We start from the raw sequence: 17,766 nt of genomic DNA on the forward strand, positions 1-17,766 counted from the left end.
CTTTGATACTGGCATGCCACATTTAAGTAGTGAATCTGTGATACTGGCAGCCATATGGAAGTAGTGAATCTGTGATACTGACAGCCATATGGAAGTAGTGAATCTGTGATGCTGGCATGCCATATGGAAGTAGTGAATCTGGGATACTGGCATGCCATATGGAAGTAGTGAATCTGGGATACTAGCATGCCATATGGAAGTAGTGAATCTGTGATACTGGCATTCCAACAGGATGTAGCAGATTTGTATGGCAGGCATCCCATGAGAAAGCATGATTGCTTTAGTTTTCGAACTTTGAGTCTGGTTTGATCTATTTCTCCCCACAGGCTTTGTTCCTCAGGCAATAGATCCACAGAAGATATTTCACTCTTGGTATTTACTTTCTTCTTACTAAATCAAAACCACTGTTCCTTAAACGCTCAGAAATTGGGTGTAAACACCAAACAAAGCCTGGGGGCTCTAAGTTTGTACTACAAAGGAATGAAAACACAAATGAATTGAAATAATGCTGTAACAATTATTTCAATGTCAAAATGTCTTCAATGGATCAGATAGATGACCTAATCCTTATAGTAAAGAAACATTTAGATGGGACGATATGCTTTGAGGGATCTCGGACCACTGTGATCTTTTTAAATGAACCAGCAATTCAGAAATTGTACGTTACCATACAGGTATGACACCGGTATAATGTTAACTCCACCTTGATGACATTGCCACCAATGAATGTACTGATTAAACAATATGTATATCATTAAAACCTGGGAATGTCAAATTAATGTGTAGTTGGATCATTAGCTGGCGGTTTGGCTAGCACCATTTTTATATGAAAATGTGTATAACGTGACTTTGAAGCATGTTAGTCAATCACGAGCAGTACAGTTTAATGTTAGGCTAATGATTGTAGCTAGTGCTTGGGTACAGGAAACGGCCAAGCCAATGCTTGATTACAGTGCGAGCTCAATGCATATATTGTGTATATATACATTTATATAATATAAATACCTTCATTTATCACATCCAGCAAACTGACAAATGGAGACAAAAAGAGTTTACCTCCACATGCCATATTCCAGGGGTTTATAGGATATGTAGAGCAGCTGTTTAGATCACTTTCATCCATGACTGATTGGAAGTGTTTGGCAATCTCATAGCAGCCACCAAGTAGATTCATTCATGGTTTTCCATAAATAAAGCTATTCACAATCGTGCATGCCTTTGGCTGCGATGCATGCTGTCCCACGTGTCCTTTAGGAGTTGGACCGCGTTTGTACTATGTTAACACGGAATATATTGTATGATTCAGGAAAAGTTAACTTTACCTTAAGATAGCACCGATCAGAGTGAGACATAAAGTGTAATCTAACAAATAGGACGCAGAGGGTGAAAAACCTGGAAGGAGCACATTCTTAACACTAAGCAATACCGATACCACTGATTTGTAATTATATGAAGTAAGGTTGTTGCGGACTTCCATGGTGTTAATCAATAACTGTCAGATTGATGACAGTGATACAATGTTGTTTGTGCAGGTTTTTATTCAACAGCAGAAGGTTCACTGTTCTTGCAAAGTCTAAGTTTAATTTTCTGTTAAACAGAAACTGTCACATGTAGATAGTTGACAAAAATATAAGGACTATTTTTTTTTTTTTTTTTTTTAGTATATTACAATACAATACCTTGGCAAACAATGAAACATAGAACGTGACGGCAGATAAGAACCATTCGGCCCATCTAGTCTGCCCAATTATCTAAATACTTTCATTAGTCCCTGGCCTTATCTTATAGTTAGGATAGCCTTATGCCTATCCTGCACATGCTTAAATTCCTTCACTGTGTTAACCTCTACCACTTCAGCTGGAAGGCTATTCCATGCATCCACTACCCTCTAGTAAAGTAACACTTCCTGATATTCTTTTTAAACCTTTGTCCCTCTAATTTAAGACTATGTCCTCTTGTTGTGGAGCAATGCAACTTGATGTGATCCCCAACGTATCATGTTTGTGAGTACTCGTATGCTGCTGCTATCAGTTCTGTGCTTGTATTTACTTTGTGTAGACTCCAACTCCACAGCTGCCAATATCAATGATCTTCCAATAGTTTGTGTGTTGAAAGGAAAACCCGTTAAATGAATAACCCAATCCGGCTGATGTGGAGAATCTCTGAGGTTGCCCGTTGGAGTGCAGAATTACTTGGTAGAATGGAGCAGGGAATTAAAACTATTATGGGAAAATAAAACATTTAGCTTTATTAGATGTGTAATTTTATTGCAGTTTGATGTTTTGTGTACCCTCCCATAGCATGCAGGGTAATTGGAAACAATGTAGGGACATTTTCATTATATGAGGAACCATTTTAGGGATAAATGAAAGAGTAATCTGTCCCTCCCGAGAATACAACACTGCTTAATGCAAATCTCCAAGCGGTTTTAAACTAGTGATTTTAATTTGTATATTCAAATCCTATTTGCATTAATATCTCTTTGTGGTAAACATGATCTGTGTGTAAGAGTGCACTGTAATTGCTCCCCTTATCTTCCTTTTTCAATCTGTACAGCCACGCAAAATCCTGGACCGTGAAAGGCTATGTGTCTGATTTAGTTAGTGCATTAGTCTTAGTGTCTTATATATGTGTGTGTGTGTGTGTGTGTTTGTGTAATATATTACCACCAAAAATATGTAAGATGCTATAAATATTTTCTTTTAGTTAGATTTGTTTTTATTTTTGTTAGTTATGATCCACCTTGTTTTGTTAAAAAATGCGAAACTCTCATTCAGCACGCATTGAGAAATGCTTTCCTATGGGCGTTTTTAATGCACGTGGCCGCGCATGCGCATTCGGCTCTAGTCGGGCGCTGACGTCGGAGGGGAAGGAGAGGTCACCAACGCTGAGGGAGCCCGGCGCTAGATTAAGGTAAGTGGCTGAAGGGAGGAGGACACTAGGGGAGGAGGGAACGAAAGACTGCAGTCCTATAACATCAGGAAGAAGGAACATGAGAATAATAAAAGGACTGAAAGAAGAAGTAGAAAGGATGTGGAAATATATATATATATATAAAATATTATTTTTTTCTTTCATTCTGACATCTGACCCCCACATATATATTAGAGTAATAACAGTGTGCTGAAAACGGTGATGTAAAAAATTTGATTCACATCACAATAACGTGGCTTCTCTATATTTGACATCTGTTTCCTTAAGAGTCAGAACAATACGCGACGTGCTGCTCCCACCTCTTGAAGTCAAGGGTTAAAAGCATTAGTTTCTAAGTATATAGTTGGTCAGAGTTCAAACTGTATCCTTGTAATGGGAGGAAATGGACGTGTTCTGTGTTTATATAAATCACTGCAATGTTAATAATTACACAGTATTCGCCACTCTCGCTCATGATTGGTTAAAACATCAGTCCTGCTGTTCTTGTTATCAGTTAAGTGAATTAGTTCACATGTAATCCCCATATGGCTCCATTGTATGGGAATGTCCAGCGGTTACCTTACCTGGCTGTAGTATTAATGCAGATAAGGAACACAATAAATTATGATGTAGATGGGGCTTAATTAAACCCAGCAATAACTACTGAAGCTTGGATACTTGTATGCAACTCGCTGTGTCTTTAAATCACAAAGAATGTGGCACAATGCTGTGGACACTTTCTTTAAGTTTATTATCTATAACATCTATTGCTATTTTTTTTTTTTTTTTTACTTTTACAAAAGTACACTGCCAAAGCTGTCAATCACACAACCAGTCCTGTTAACATCCTGATTGTTTAGCTCAGCGGAGCTAAACTGAAAGGATTACTTCAACCACCATAACCACTTCAGTGATTTGAAGTGGTCATGGTGATAGGGATCTGTATGCAGAAACGCTGCACATCTAGAGATATTTGAACTTGTTTGCAGGCCGCTTGTTACACCCCAAGCACACGTGACTTTGGCCAGTTCAGTTCTGTGCATATTTTATATCTGTCATTAGCGCGCACAGCAACAGATGCAATAATCATTCCCCTCCCTCCCTGTGTGCACTTCTCCCTGCCTCCTTCCACTCCTTATATCGGCATGTTTTTTATAAATCGAAGATATCTCCCGCAACTTAGAGGCTTCGAACGCACGCATGCTCTCTGAGACTGCAAAGCAGTCCAATCTTGAGAAGCCTGTGATTGGACTACGCAAGGCTCCTGCTGATGTTAGACAGGGGAGGGAGCTTGGCACCGGAAGCCTTGCGTGGTGTTGGGCTACAGGTAAATGTAAACACTTTTATTTTATGTTTTAAGGAGGGATGCCCAATATAGCATTTTCTTATTTTTTTTATTCTTTATTTTTCTTGTGCATGTTTATACAGCTAACATTTTGCCTTGCGATGCCACAGTAGCATTAGCAGGCCAATTAGGTACAGTGGAGTTGACATGGCATGCGATTTGACAGCACAATTTTTTCTATATTGATATCAGAGTTGTAACAGTTATGTCAAAATAAGAGATGTGATTTTAAACTAAAGAGTAAGATAATTCAAGCTTAGTCTCGCGTAAGATTAATTATTAACGTTTACACCATTATGCATTAACGTCGCCTTGGATCTTTAAAACAGGATGCTTAATAATAAGGCTCAAACATGTTAGACCATACTTCATATTACAGCACTATTGGGCTTATTGGTGCATAAGTGAGAGATATGCAATTTATATACCAGCGACAGGTTTGATGTGTGATAACATTGATTAAGTATAGCATTAAGGCTCACATTATGGAAGACTAGTCTCGTTGACAGGATTTGCATAAATGGGTGTGATGTACAGCATGGGAGTCTTAGTGCAAAGCTACATTAGTATGAGACAAAATGTGAGAAAAAATGGTGAGAGGAAAAAGATAAAGATAAAGGAAGAAGAAGGAGTCATGAACTGTGCCCATAGTGATAGCTGCTCAGAGTGTGAAGAGGTCTTTCCATAGGGATCCCGGGGTGCCATCTCATTCCGGCTTGGTAAGCTCTTCTCCTTGCCAGGTGATGCAGTGGTGTCCCCCTCCGCTGTCTTGGTAGTGTGCGGCAGTAGCTGCTGTGTCTCTGGTCCAGACTGTTGAGGTGGGCTATTTCTGGCTGTGTGCTGGGTGAGTGGTAAACTCGTTCGGCCCCCCAGGTCAGTCTTTGCGGGACCAGCGGCGCCGGGGGTTCGGTGGTCGCCGTGGCTTAGTGTTGTAGGGCTTAGCCTGTAGGGTCTTGCTCTTTTGATGCCCCCTTTATCTGTGCTCATCAACTGTGGTTTGTACCTTTGGTGGTAGTCAGCCGACATATCACTGGGGCAGGCTGTGGTGTTGGAAGGCCTCTCCCGCGCTCCGCTTAAGCATGCGGGTAGGTTGTGCACATGGCCGGCGTGCGGCGGCCATCTTGATGAGGATTGCCCTATGGTCTGCGGCAGGGTATTTGTTCGCAGGCCCGCTTGCTGCACCTCTGGTTGCCCGTGCAGACCAGGATAACCCCCCCGGTCCAGAGGGAAGGGTGGGGGGGAAGCCAGGCACCGGCCGGAGTCCCGGGAGAGTGGCCGTCTCATCCCGGCTCAAGCTCCTATGCGCCCCAGGCCCTTGTCGGGACGTTGCTGGTGGTCTTGGCGGGTGTCCCTGTGTACCTCTGCAGATGGGGGTCAGTTTGGTCGCCGTTTCGTTGTGCTGGGTGAGTTTTTGCCAGCGGTTTTCGCCGATTTTCCGGCCCCGGAGCAGGAGCTCAGACAGAACGCGTCTGATCCCGCCGGCGGTCAGGCCCCGCCCCCTCCAATATAGCATTTTAACCCTGAAAACAAAATCTGTCCTAAAGGGTTGGAGTAAGTTGCAGGCAATTGCCCAGAGCACCTGCCTTGCAAAGACTTCTCATTGAACTGCATTGGGAAGTCTGTGATTGGACAGCCACAGAAAGTCTGGGAAGGATTAGAAGGGGAGGGCTTCCAAAGGCTACTGACAAGAGACCTGCAGATTTTGAAAGCTGTTTATAGGTAGACCCCCAATGGGAAAAATGCATAATTAAATGTTTTCACTGATGAATATTTAGTAAATAGTGTTTTGAAAAAAATATATATTTTTTATTAGGGCAGCAGAGTGTCTCTTTAAGTTATTCCTCCCACTCTTAATGGAATGTAACAAAGTTAAAAGGATTGTATAAGCACCAGCAATTTGTTGCAGTGAACTCTTAAATATCAAAGTGGAGCACACTGTTACTAAACTAGTTACCTAGGTTTCCATTGAATTGAAGTATAGGGCAGAAGTGTGTTAAACTTGTCAATAAAAAATGCATATTATTAAAATGATTATAATATGGATACAAAGTATTTTTTTATTTCTTTTTTGTGATTACAATATTTCTGTATGTAGAAACGGTTAACGTTTTAATGAGATCAGGGCTTGGTTTACTTCCAGTAAGTGGTGATTGTTCATCAAGCATTAGGATAGTGTTTGAACACTAGTCAAATATTTATTATCAGTAAATAAATGACTTGGACACAGGCAGCACACTAGAATGCTATGCTTCATTTCTGCTTTTTTTTTTTCTAAAAGAGTGATTTTCCTTTTTGATTATTTACAGCAAGTGAATAATTAAAGTACATATTGAGATATGTTTTGAAAACCATATTATATATATGCGTGTGGGTTACTTACATAATCTACCTATTATATCAATGGGCGCAGATGGCGATGTGATTTCCCTAGTGAACAAGGAGTAAAACACAGATATCTATGTATTTTGCGCGAGCTAATTTGGGGGGATAACCAGGACATACATGCCCATACAGGACATGTTTTGCCTGAGGTTAGTGGGAGTTACACTCCCAAACAAACTAATTATGGCAACTGAGATAGCTGCTGCCCAGGACTGTAACTCCTCTTGTAACTAATCACAGGCAGCACTGGTATATGTATGTCCCAGTTCTGGCCTAACAGTCACATTTTTATCTTAAAGAGACACTCAGAGCAGATCCTCTCAGTGAAGTGGTGGGTGCCACTTCAGCTGAAAATACTGTTGTTCTGCATAGCGGAGTTTAGATGTCTTTAGTGGCTGTCACACAAAAAGCCACTAGAGTTGCTTTCCGTGGCCAAATGTTTGGGGCAGCGTGGCATCGCTCTCGTTCATCTCACCCATGGTGGTGGGGCCAGCTGTGGAGACAGGCGCTGCGAGGAAAAAAAGGTAACTAAAACTACTTTTTTTTTTTTTCTCCCTGCAGGTGGGGGATGGAAATCTAAAAGCCCACCAGGAAACTATAGTGTTAGGAACACTGCATTACTGCAACACACTACACTGAATAACTAACCCCTACACTATCACTAAGCTTAAATCTCTCTGCTACACTGTATTTCACTATCAGTAAACATTAACCCCAACACTACACCATCATGGTTTATTTCTGTGGATTTCTATTCCATTTGCAGGAGACTTGACAGTTTTAATAATAACAATATTTAATTGTTTAAGGAAGACATTATCCAGTTTTTATATATATATATATATATATATATATATATATATATAGTGTGTGTGTGTGAGGGAGGAGTCTGCAATATTTATTTATTCTGCTATCATATTAATATTGAGGCGTATCATGACCACAATATCTTCTTCATCTATATGGCCTCATCCTACAGCTCTATAAAGACCTTACCCCCTCCCTACCCCTACACTGGGTGTGAGGGAAGAGAGTGCAGTTGTACCTCTATCCTGACTGAAAGAGATAATGGGAGCTGATGAAAAAAAAATGGATATTTAATAGATAAATCCCTTTCTGCATTCAGTTACTAAAATAATAATAATCTGAAGAGTTAAATGTACATGGGGGTGGTGGTGGGGGAATAAAACATTTTTTAGAATCAATTGATAAATAAGAGTTAATTTTGTGGTTCACACAGGAAATTGGCACAATAATGACTACTCCAACTCTTCCAAATCGACTGGGAATAGCTAATAGTGTTTGTGTGAAGAAAACCAAAACAAAACAGAACATGCCGAACTCAATCCAGACTTGACAGAGCAGACGACAGAACATTAGCTAGTAATTAAATATACTATATGTCTCAATTAAGCTACAACGTGTTCCAGTTGGCACGTAGCTTTACTCTATCACATATGTTTGTTAAACTAGCCAGTTTATATAATATAGATATATACAGAGATATGTGATGTCATTATTTGTCACAATATATAGGAATGGACTATATTGATTATACAATCATTGATTATGGGGATGTAGTATATGCACCTGCACCGCAATCCCACCTTAATAAACTCAATACATTGTACAACTCGTTCTGCCGATTTGTGCTACAATGTAATTACACGACCCATCATTGTGACATGCTAAAAGAACTAAACTGGCTGTCGCTGGAATCCATACGCACCCTTCATCTTTCCAGCCTTGTGTTTAAGAGCTTTTCTGGGAAGCTCCCACCCTACCTGAGCAGAATGCTCTCCCCGGCTCTTCCCACCTCCTATAACCTCAGATCCAGTACCAGCATTTTATTTAGTCTACCTCAATACAAAAAGAAAGCAGCCCGATCCTCCTTCTTCTACAGAGCACCGCAATTGTGGAACGACCTCCCGCACACTTTAAAATCTTCCCCAAGCCTAAAGTCCTCTAAGAGATCCCTCTCTACATACCTCAAAACAGAATGCACGTGTTATGGTTGATTATATATTTCCTACCTGTTCTATGTTAAATGTTGTATATATTGTGTATTAATAGTGTTTTTGTAATTTATTGTACCCTATTGTATCAATGCAATGTTTTGTTGACTAAGGACATACTTGAAAATGAGAGAAATCTCAATGTATCAATACTGGTAACATATTTTATAAATAAATAAATATTATTTGTTCAGGCGGTATCTAAGCATATCTGTATATACAGATATTACATTGCCATAATACAGACAAGGACCGCCGGGCTCATTACAAGCCCGGCGGTCATGTTGGGGGATGGCAGAGAGCTGTTACTTACCTTTCCTGCAGCTCCTGTCAGCTCCCTTCTCTCTCCTCCGGTCCGTGCAGCTCCCCTGTCAGCTCCCTCTGCAAGTCTCACGAGAGCCGCGGGGTCAGAGCAGTGGCCCACGGGTTGCCGTGGCAACGCTCCGCGCGGCCCTCACACCGCAAGACTGGCAGAGGGAGCTGACAGGGGAGCTGAATGGACCGGAGGAGAGAGAAGGGAGCTGACAGGAGCTGCAGGAAAGGTAAGTAACAGCTCACTACCAGCCCCCCTCCTACACAGCCCATCCACTGGACCACCAGGGAATGAGAGCCCCCCTCCCTGGCCAGCAAACAAGCAGGGAGGGGGGACAAAAAAATATAAATACAAATTTAAATAACAATATAATAAATTTAATAATATTAAAATAAAAATATTAATAATATTAAAATAATAATAATATTATAACAAAATAAAAATGTTAATATTAAAAAATAATAATAATATTAAAATATTAATAAAAGAATAAATAATAAAAATGCCCACCCCCACCAAGGTTACACACTCTACATCACATACACACACACACTGCATTATATACACACACACACACACACACTGCATTCATACACACACACTGCATTCATACACACACTGCATTCATACACACACACACTGCATTCATACACACACTGCATTCATACACACACTGCATTATATACACACACACACTGCATTCATACACACACTGCATTCATACACACACTGCATTCATACACACACACACACACTGCATTCATACACACACTGCATTCATACACACACACTGCATTCATACACACACTGCATTCATACACACACACACTGCATTCATACACACACTGCATCCATACACACACACACACACACACACACTGCATTATATACACACACTGCATTATATACACACACTGCATTCATATACACACACTGCATTATACACACACACTGCATTCATTTTATACACACACACTACACAAACACTCTGCATTCATTATATACACACACTGTGAATAAATATTCAATTAATATCATTTTATTGGGATCTAATTTTATTAAGAAATTTACCAGTAGCTGCTGCATTTCCCACCCTAGTATTAAACTCGAGTCAATAAGTTTTCCCAGTTTTTGGGGGTAAAATGAGGGGCCTCAACTTATATTCGGGTCGACTTATACTTGAGTATATACGGTAAGTGAAAAAAATATATATATATTCATTCTACCGTTTATTGTATATGTGGTCTATGATTGTCAGGTGAAAATGAAAAACTAAGAGAATGTATCACTTCAGATTGGGATTCTCTACCTTGTGTGCTGGTGTGCTTTAAGGGTTTGGAGTGTGTTTTGAATTCTATTTTCAGTACTGTATTTGTGAAGTAATTGGAGTACATATGGTGTAGTTGAGGTGGTTTCAGTCCCATTGAAGCTGAACCCACAACTATGAGTTGCTTCCCATCCCAGAAAAAAAAGTCAGCTGGCTCTCCTCCAATTCTACAGCTGTAATAAACCCCTGCAGTGTCCATGACACTAAAATGTTCTAGTGTAACATTCCCTGTATCTAAACCTGATACTCAGTGTTTCGTCAATTTCCAAATTTACCTGTTTGCATGAATGCATCTGCCATGCTTGTCTTTCTGACTCTTCGCTACGCTAGCACCTCACTCTTATACTAGTCCTTACATTGGCTGTCAGTACCCTTCATGATCCAATTCAATCCGATGACACTAACATACAAAGACCACCAAAGACAACTCCACTCCCCCCCCCCTACATATCATATTTAACAAATACACCTCTTTCACTTCTTCCTCCTAGATTGTGAGCTGGTTTAGCAAGGCCTTCTTCTCTTGTCTCTGTCTTCTCTTATGCAGTGATCTGGGAAATGTTGGGGCTATATAAATGCCAATAACAATTATAATAAAGAATCACCTTATGTGTCAAGATCACACACAATTTGAAGGTCTGAAACTCGAGTCACATTTTTTGGGGTCCCGTCACTTGGACGCTAGCTGTTGATCACTCACACGGGTTTTTGGTAAGATACACTGAGCTGACGAATGAGGACTGAAAGACAGACTATCTGATAGGACTTGGGTAATCCACGAGATTCACTGGAATGCATTGCAATATAATACACACAGGTGTATTCTTTTTACGTAATAAAATATTATCACAGTTTTTCTTTAAATAATCAAGAGGACCCAATCCATGATAAACATGCAAACCTAACAATAACACCAGTAACAAGAATGAAAGTTTTGCCTTTTGATTTTCTTTGTTTAACGTGTCTTAAACAAATTATTATTCTTGCTCAGTGGGTAGTTTGTTTGTTTTTTTCTTATAAATGTATTTTTGTTTTTCTTTTTAGCTCTCCAGCATTTGTTCGATCCCAGAATTTTACAGTAATACTCCTGTGCAATCCTCAGTCTCTCACCGGAGGTTAAAAGGTAATGACTTGATCTTTGGATCAGAGCGTTGTATAAAGCAGTAAACTTTGAAGCACCCTTTAAACAGCCAATAAAATGGTATTCTCTCCAAAGAGCAGCAAAACCTTTTTTTAAATATCATTTGATTTTTTTTTATAGACTTGTTCTCCTTTCCGATTCTGCTTAGTCTGTGTTATCTCAGACTAATACAGATTTTAAACTGACTTTTTCCAGACTCCAGCAGTGAGATACGTTAAAGGAAACGTTTCCTACATTTCTAATATTGCTTTCTAGAAAAAATCAAGGACGACTGACTTTGACGACAATGAGGTTCATAAACTACTTTTCCCTTTTTCAACTTTTAACTAAAAGGTAGTTCACAAGCACCCGCACTGTTTTAAAGCAGAAGGCTTTTTAGTTGGGAGCCAAAAAAATAGAGACGAAACAGTGTAACTTATAAAAACACATACCGGTTTTTCATTATTCCAAGTGCTATTTAAAAAAAAAAAAAAAAGCTTGTTACTATTAATAAATAAAGTGATTTTAAAGTTGAAGAATGAATTGTATATTGTAGGTAAGGAATCTTGTTTGTTTCTATGAAGAGATGCTTATCTCGTAGACTTTCGACTTTCTTCATCTCCACAATTTGATCTGTTACAGGAAGTAATTACATTTATTTTCTTAGACGTTGAGCAATGTTATTTGGTTCAGAATCAAGGAAATACAGTTAGAGAGAAAATGAGTTCTATATTTTTATCCAGGAAAAAAAGTGCATTACAAGTAAATGGAATGTTTTCTGCAGCCCATTTATTTAAATAACCCGTAATGTATTTTAAAGCTGCCTGTGCATTGTAGGAAATGTGAAAATGTTTTTTTCCTCGAGAAATAGAATTGAGAAGAGAAATAGAAGGTTTCTCTACAACCGACTTTATTCAGGATTGTTTACTAAAGTTGGGATTGTTAGGGATTTCTCCTTGATTTGTACATTTAAGGCAAAATAGATTTGCTGGAAAAAAAAACAACTTTGCTATTTTTCTAACTCAAGCTTAGCGCTTGTCCTAAATTTAGCAATTTTTGGCTTTGTAAATAACACTGTATAGTCTCTCTACTCATTCTTGTATGTTCTACCACCCGAGTATCTGTAGAAAGCAGAGGTCTGCTGTTTGCTCAGTACTTAATCAGGATTTTTAACTAAAGGGTGAATCGTCAGCAATTTGACGTGAATCCAAAGTGAATTTCAAATTCAGGTCATTATAACTGAATTGAAATAATTCTCAAAGCCAATGTGGCTCTTTGTTCCGGTATTTGAAATAGCGAAACAATGCATCTCTTTGAGGAAAGTTCAGTTTCTGCATGCAGAGGGTGCAGACATTGAATGGCAGTCATACTGTGCAGCACTGCCTCAGGAAGCACTTCTAGTAGCCATCTGAGAAGTGGCCACAGAAGGTGTCCCTAGGTTGTAATGTAAACACTGCCTTTTCTCTGAAAACAGTGTGTCCGGCAAAATGCCTGCAGGGACTGACTATACTGACCAGAATAACTACATTAAGCTGTATATTCTACATTAAACTGTAGTTGTTCTGGTGACTATAGTGTCCCTTTAAGTAATGGCAGCAGGTGACTTTCTGATACTTCTGGTGAAATTGTGCAGTCACTAAACAGTTATTACTCACTAACAGTAGTAACATTAATGTTGGTGAGTAATGGTTGCCTGGTGTAAATTAGCAGCAACATTGGAAATGAGGCCAAAGTTGGAAATAAACATTCTGTATGGTTTAGCCTTCCCATGTGATTTTCCACACATCTGGACTCTTCCGTCTTCAAACTTTACAGCAGCCACAGATCTACATATGTTTAATACAATAAGCAGGGCTCACTACTATTTAGTTGCTTTCACAACCACCTCACTTTCTTCAATCCCGTCTCTCCCCATTCTAATTATTGTAAAACATAATCTGTAAGCATTGGTACTGGCTTAATGTTTTCCAAAATGCCATACTACTACCATTCCTTGGGGGGCAAAGTCAGTATCTACAGTAAGTACTGAATGATTGATTATAATCGTACACACAGCCATCTGGTATACGCATTAGCTCTTTAGGTCCTTCTCTGTGATCATGCGGTTACATGGTAAGTGATTTTCATTCAGCAAGAGAAATGAACCACCAAATAGTGCGGACAGCCACAGGTCTGAGACAGGAGGAAATGAGCCAGCAGACTGTAGGTCATCTTGTCATTGATGCTCTGAAGCACGACGCTTGCTTTACAAAATGAAAGTGCTGAGCTATGTCTAACAGTACTGAATATATTCTGTCTACTTCCAAATGATCAAAGTTTTAGCAAATGTGAGTGCATTCCAGGCTTTGGAGGCAAAAAATATCGCTGGTATATTATTTGATAGCGCATATGTAATAAATCTAGAGAATCTTCCGACCCACTGGACAAATGCAGGGAATTGAGAGTAGAATATACACATCCATATTTTGTTACTATAAAGTGAGAAAACGAAAGGATAAAATCCTCACATCCTCGCAACCTCAGCGTACGGTGGCATAACTACCGAGGTTGCAGCTGTGACTGGGTTCGACCCCTGCAACTGGTGGGCCAGAACAACTTCAGGGCCGGCCCGGGCCATGCAGTAGCCGGGTGACCGGCAGGAGGGGAGCGCACAGCCAACCCCTTCTGCCAGTCACTACGTATAGTGTGGCTGAGCAGATGGAGGTCTGACAGGAAGTCACTAAGAGCAACGTCCATGCTACATAGAGGTGCAGGTACAGGAGGGGAGGAGTATGGGGACAGGATGGGGTACTGTAGAAAAATAACCCACACATATATCTCTGCCAGGTTTGTGTAACTCTAATGTTGACAAGACTCATTGATTGCTTCCCAGAGAGAGCATATGGCAAAGTGACACTTCTGTCTTTGTCACCATACTGCCCATCAACAACGTTTGATGGTGTTCTTAACCCTAGCCAACCCTAACCCTAGCTAACCCTAACTAACCCAAACCCTAGATAAACGTAACTATAGTCAACCTTAAGCCTAACAATGAACTGTTTAGTAGACTAGAACTCATGCTTAGTGTTCTCTTTGAGAGCTCAAGCATGCCATCACTCTGATTGGCTCCCAGGGTGATCAAACAGCCTGCAAATGAATAACTACTGAGTCAGGCAGCAATAGCCAATTGGCAACTGATTCTGGCATGCACTGCTGTAGTTATGTACACGCTGTCAATCTTAGCATAGGTCTTCAATGATTGGCTGTAACAGGAGTCCTAGGGCAATTGGCAGCCTTTGCAACCCATTACCGGACATTACTGGCCTCATGACTTAGGCTTCCAGTTATAGCCTGCGCGTGCTGCGATCACGGTGTGTACCATTTTTAAAGAACCCCCTATGCTGTCTTACAAGTGTCAGGAAAAGTGAATATTGGGGATGTTTGTCCCTTCGATCTCTTGCCATGGGTAGACTTCCAAATATGTTTTTCTGTCATGCCTCTCTGTTTAGAGATTAAACCCCTGCTGAAATGTATGTCAGAATATAGTAAAACCATATAAAGCAATCTATTAATGGAGCAATAGCTGGGACACAGAACGCAGAGCTAATGAAACAGACTAGTTCTGCTGCTGGCAGCTCCATCAGATGTTCTAATGAGCTGCATCTTAAGTAGGATGTATAGGTGATAATTACTTACATGCTTAACAGTATTCTCTTAATGCTGTTATTAATACTTCACCAAAACCCTCAATACAGAGGAAAGTGCTTCTCTCTTCCTGTTACCTATTTAGCACTTTTAATAAGAGACACAAGTGGAAGTCCTTTTCACTAACATAGCAATTAAACTGAATATTTTTAGTTGCACAGCAATTTAATTGGCTAATGTCTAACATCTGAATGGCAAGAGGCCTTGTAAAAGTTCCATTTAGAATGAAAAGGCTTAGATCTCACCAATCAAGATGACCAGAGCACAGCATAAAGAAGTATGGCTTTAATGGATTGCCAGCCATATGTTCAGGGCAATAAAGGGACACTGAAGGCACTGTAGCTGTTTCATTTTATTGAAGTGGTTATAGTGTCTGGACTCCCCTGGTGCTGCCCTTTCATTTAGCATTACACTTTTTTAATGTTTTAATGCTAAACAAGAGTCATTAGCAGTCCATCCCCTCTGAGTTGCTTGTGCTAATGAGGAAGCATTAGCATGAGCAGCAATGGGCAGTTGTGATTGGCTGAGAGTGTCAGCTGAACACTTTCAGCCCATCACAGCACCCATTTCATGTATGGTTTGCTATGACGAGAAGGAAGTGTGTAATCTCTGCCTTAGCCATATCTCCAGTAGTAGCCGGGCTGGGTGTGGCCAGGGATCCTTATTCAGTTTGTGAAAGAATTTACTTTGATTCCAAGGTTCAAGCTTATAGGTGTCATATTAGATAGCCTATATTAAAATTGGCTATCTTAATGCTTAAAACGACACTTAAGACCATATATGTCATGTTCGGGGAGCAAATAGCCCCTTCCTGAGCTGTCTCTCCTAAATCAGTCTGTTCCTTCTCTTTCCCAGAACTTATCTGTTATATGTACATGATGTTCATCCCAATGTCTTATCTGTAATCCCTTTACCCTTTCACTCCCTCCCTACTACTTTTCTATGAGTATTTGCACGTAAGCACTTACTTTTTAATGTATAAAAACACATACTGATAAAATAAACGACTGAGGCTTATTTTGATAACCAACACGTGTCTGGTGTCTGAATTCATGCTCCTCCACGTGCCCTTGAAACAATTTAGGTTCCCCTGAATATAACAAAGATCACATTTCGATCTGTAACAAGTTTTAAACTGCTTGAAACTGGTTAAAAACGTCATGCAGGAACAGTGCTAGTGCACTCAGTGAGATTAGTGCCTATTGTGTCCATTTAATCAGACTGCATATCTTAACGTGCAACACCTATATAAATAAGTGATAACTAAGCATTGACTACTTGTACAATAATGGAATAAAAAGTATGTTTAAGGGGGGCGTGGCTTGCCGTGCATGGAGTGAGTCGCACACCACAGGAGCTCCGCCGCCTCGGACCACAAAGCCCCATATCAATGCCACACTACACCACAGCGATGGGCAGAACGAAGCGCCAGGGCACCCCGGGACCATCTGGGTCCAGCCCGCAAAGAAAAACCGCAGGTCCGCTCGATGAATTCCTCTCCTTTTCTGATAGCACGAGACCCGCGAGACACGCGGACAAGATGGCGGCCGCTTCCCCAGGGGCGGAGAGTAACGCAGGCTCGGAGCCAGGGGCGGCCGGCGGAGACCCTCTTGCGAGGATCACTGCCGAACTGGCAACCATCTCAGCCAACATGCTCTCAAAGTCTGACAAGACCGCCCTAGTAGCGGAGCTGCGGTCGGCGATACGAGAGGAGATACAGGAGGTACGGAGAGACCTTTCAGCGCTAGAAGAGAGAGTCTCGGAACTAGAAGGGGAGAACCTCAGGGCCATACAACACTCCCAATCGGCAGACCATGCCACAGCTAGGCAAGGCTCTGTGCTGCTTGACCTCCGAAGACAGGTGGAAGACCTGGACAACAGGGGAAGGCGCAATAATATTAGAATTCGGGGCCTACCTGAAACTGACCAAGAAAACCTGACCTCAACCCTCACACAGTTATTTACCCACATCCTGGGCGACATCGCCCCAGAGGACTTTCAAATAGAACGTGCTCACAGGGCCCTGCGCCCCCCCAGGAGAGACGGCTTGCCACGTGACGTGATCTGCTGCCTCCTGTCCTTTCAACTCAAGGACGCCATCATGAGAGCAGCACGCCCTCAGACCATCACCTTCCAAGAGGCCACTATCTCGCTATACCAGGACTTATCCACCCTCACTCTGGATGCACGAAGGGCTCTGAGGCCTCTCACGCATGCACTCCAAGAGAAACGTATTCCCTATAAGTGGGGCTTTCCCTTCAGCCTCCAGGCCAAGCGAGGGAACACGTGGTGCACACTGAGGTGGCCCAACGACGTACCCAGTTTCCTGAGGACGATGGACTTGCCACCGGTTTCCATCCGCAACTGGATTTTGGACCAACCCCCGGCCCGCCCGGACCATCCTGAAGTACCGGCTCCGCTACGCAACCAGGCACGGAGCGACACACAGCCCACGCGATGGGGAGGCCCTGATGAGCCCGAAGAATAATCTGATCCATACAGGCCCCGGAGCCTCCCTGCCCTTCTGCACTGACTTAACCTGCTGAGACTACCCCATGGCTCCGCGATATCAGATAAGTACTCACACTTTCATCCACTGGGGTACTGCCATGTTCCCCATCCTGCCAAGTGTAGGGGGACCTAGGGCCTATAGTTCTGACCATCACG

The 17,766-nt window shown here is 41.3% G+C and overlaps 2 protein-coding genes across 7 annotated transcripts in view; both read left to right on the plus strand.

Annotated features, from left to right (window-relative positions):
• The window catches only part of PLCB4 (phospholipase C beta 4), a 319,240-nt gene that overhangs the window by 115,362 nt on the left and 186,112 nt on the right, over window positions 1–17,766 (plus strand). For all 6 annotated transcript variants that reach the window (XM_063444010.1, XM_063444007.1, XM_063444012.1 and 3 more), the window contains exon 3: window positions 11,340–11,418. The gene's annotated coding sequence lies outside the window, so the exon portion shown is untranslated. The remainder of the gene's footprint in view (window positions 1–11,339; window positions 11,419–17,766) is intronic.
• LOC134587546 (uncharacterized) overlaps window positions 5,166–17,766 on the plus strand; it is a 248,165-nt gene continuing 235,564 nt past the window's right edge. The window contains exon 1 of the mRNA XM_063444017.1: window positions 5,166–5,176. The gene's annotated coding sequence lies outside the window, so the exon portion shown is untranslated. The remainder of the gene's footprint in view (window positions 5,177–17,766) is intronic.

Source organism: Pelobates fuscus, chromosome 2 (genome assembly GCF_036172605.1).
Source record: "Pelobates fuscus isolate aPelFus1 chromosome 2, aPelFus1.pri, whole genome shotgun sequence".
In the NCBI taxonomy this organism is placed as follows: Eukaryota; Metazoa; Chordata; class Amphibia; order Anura; family Pelobatidae; genus Pelobates; species Pelobates fuscus.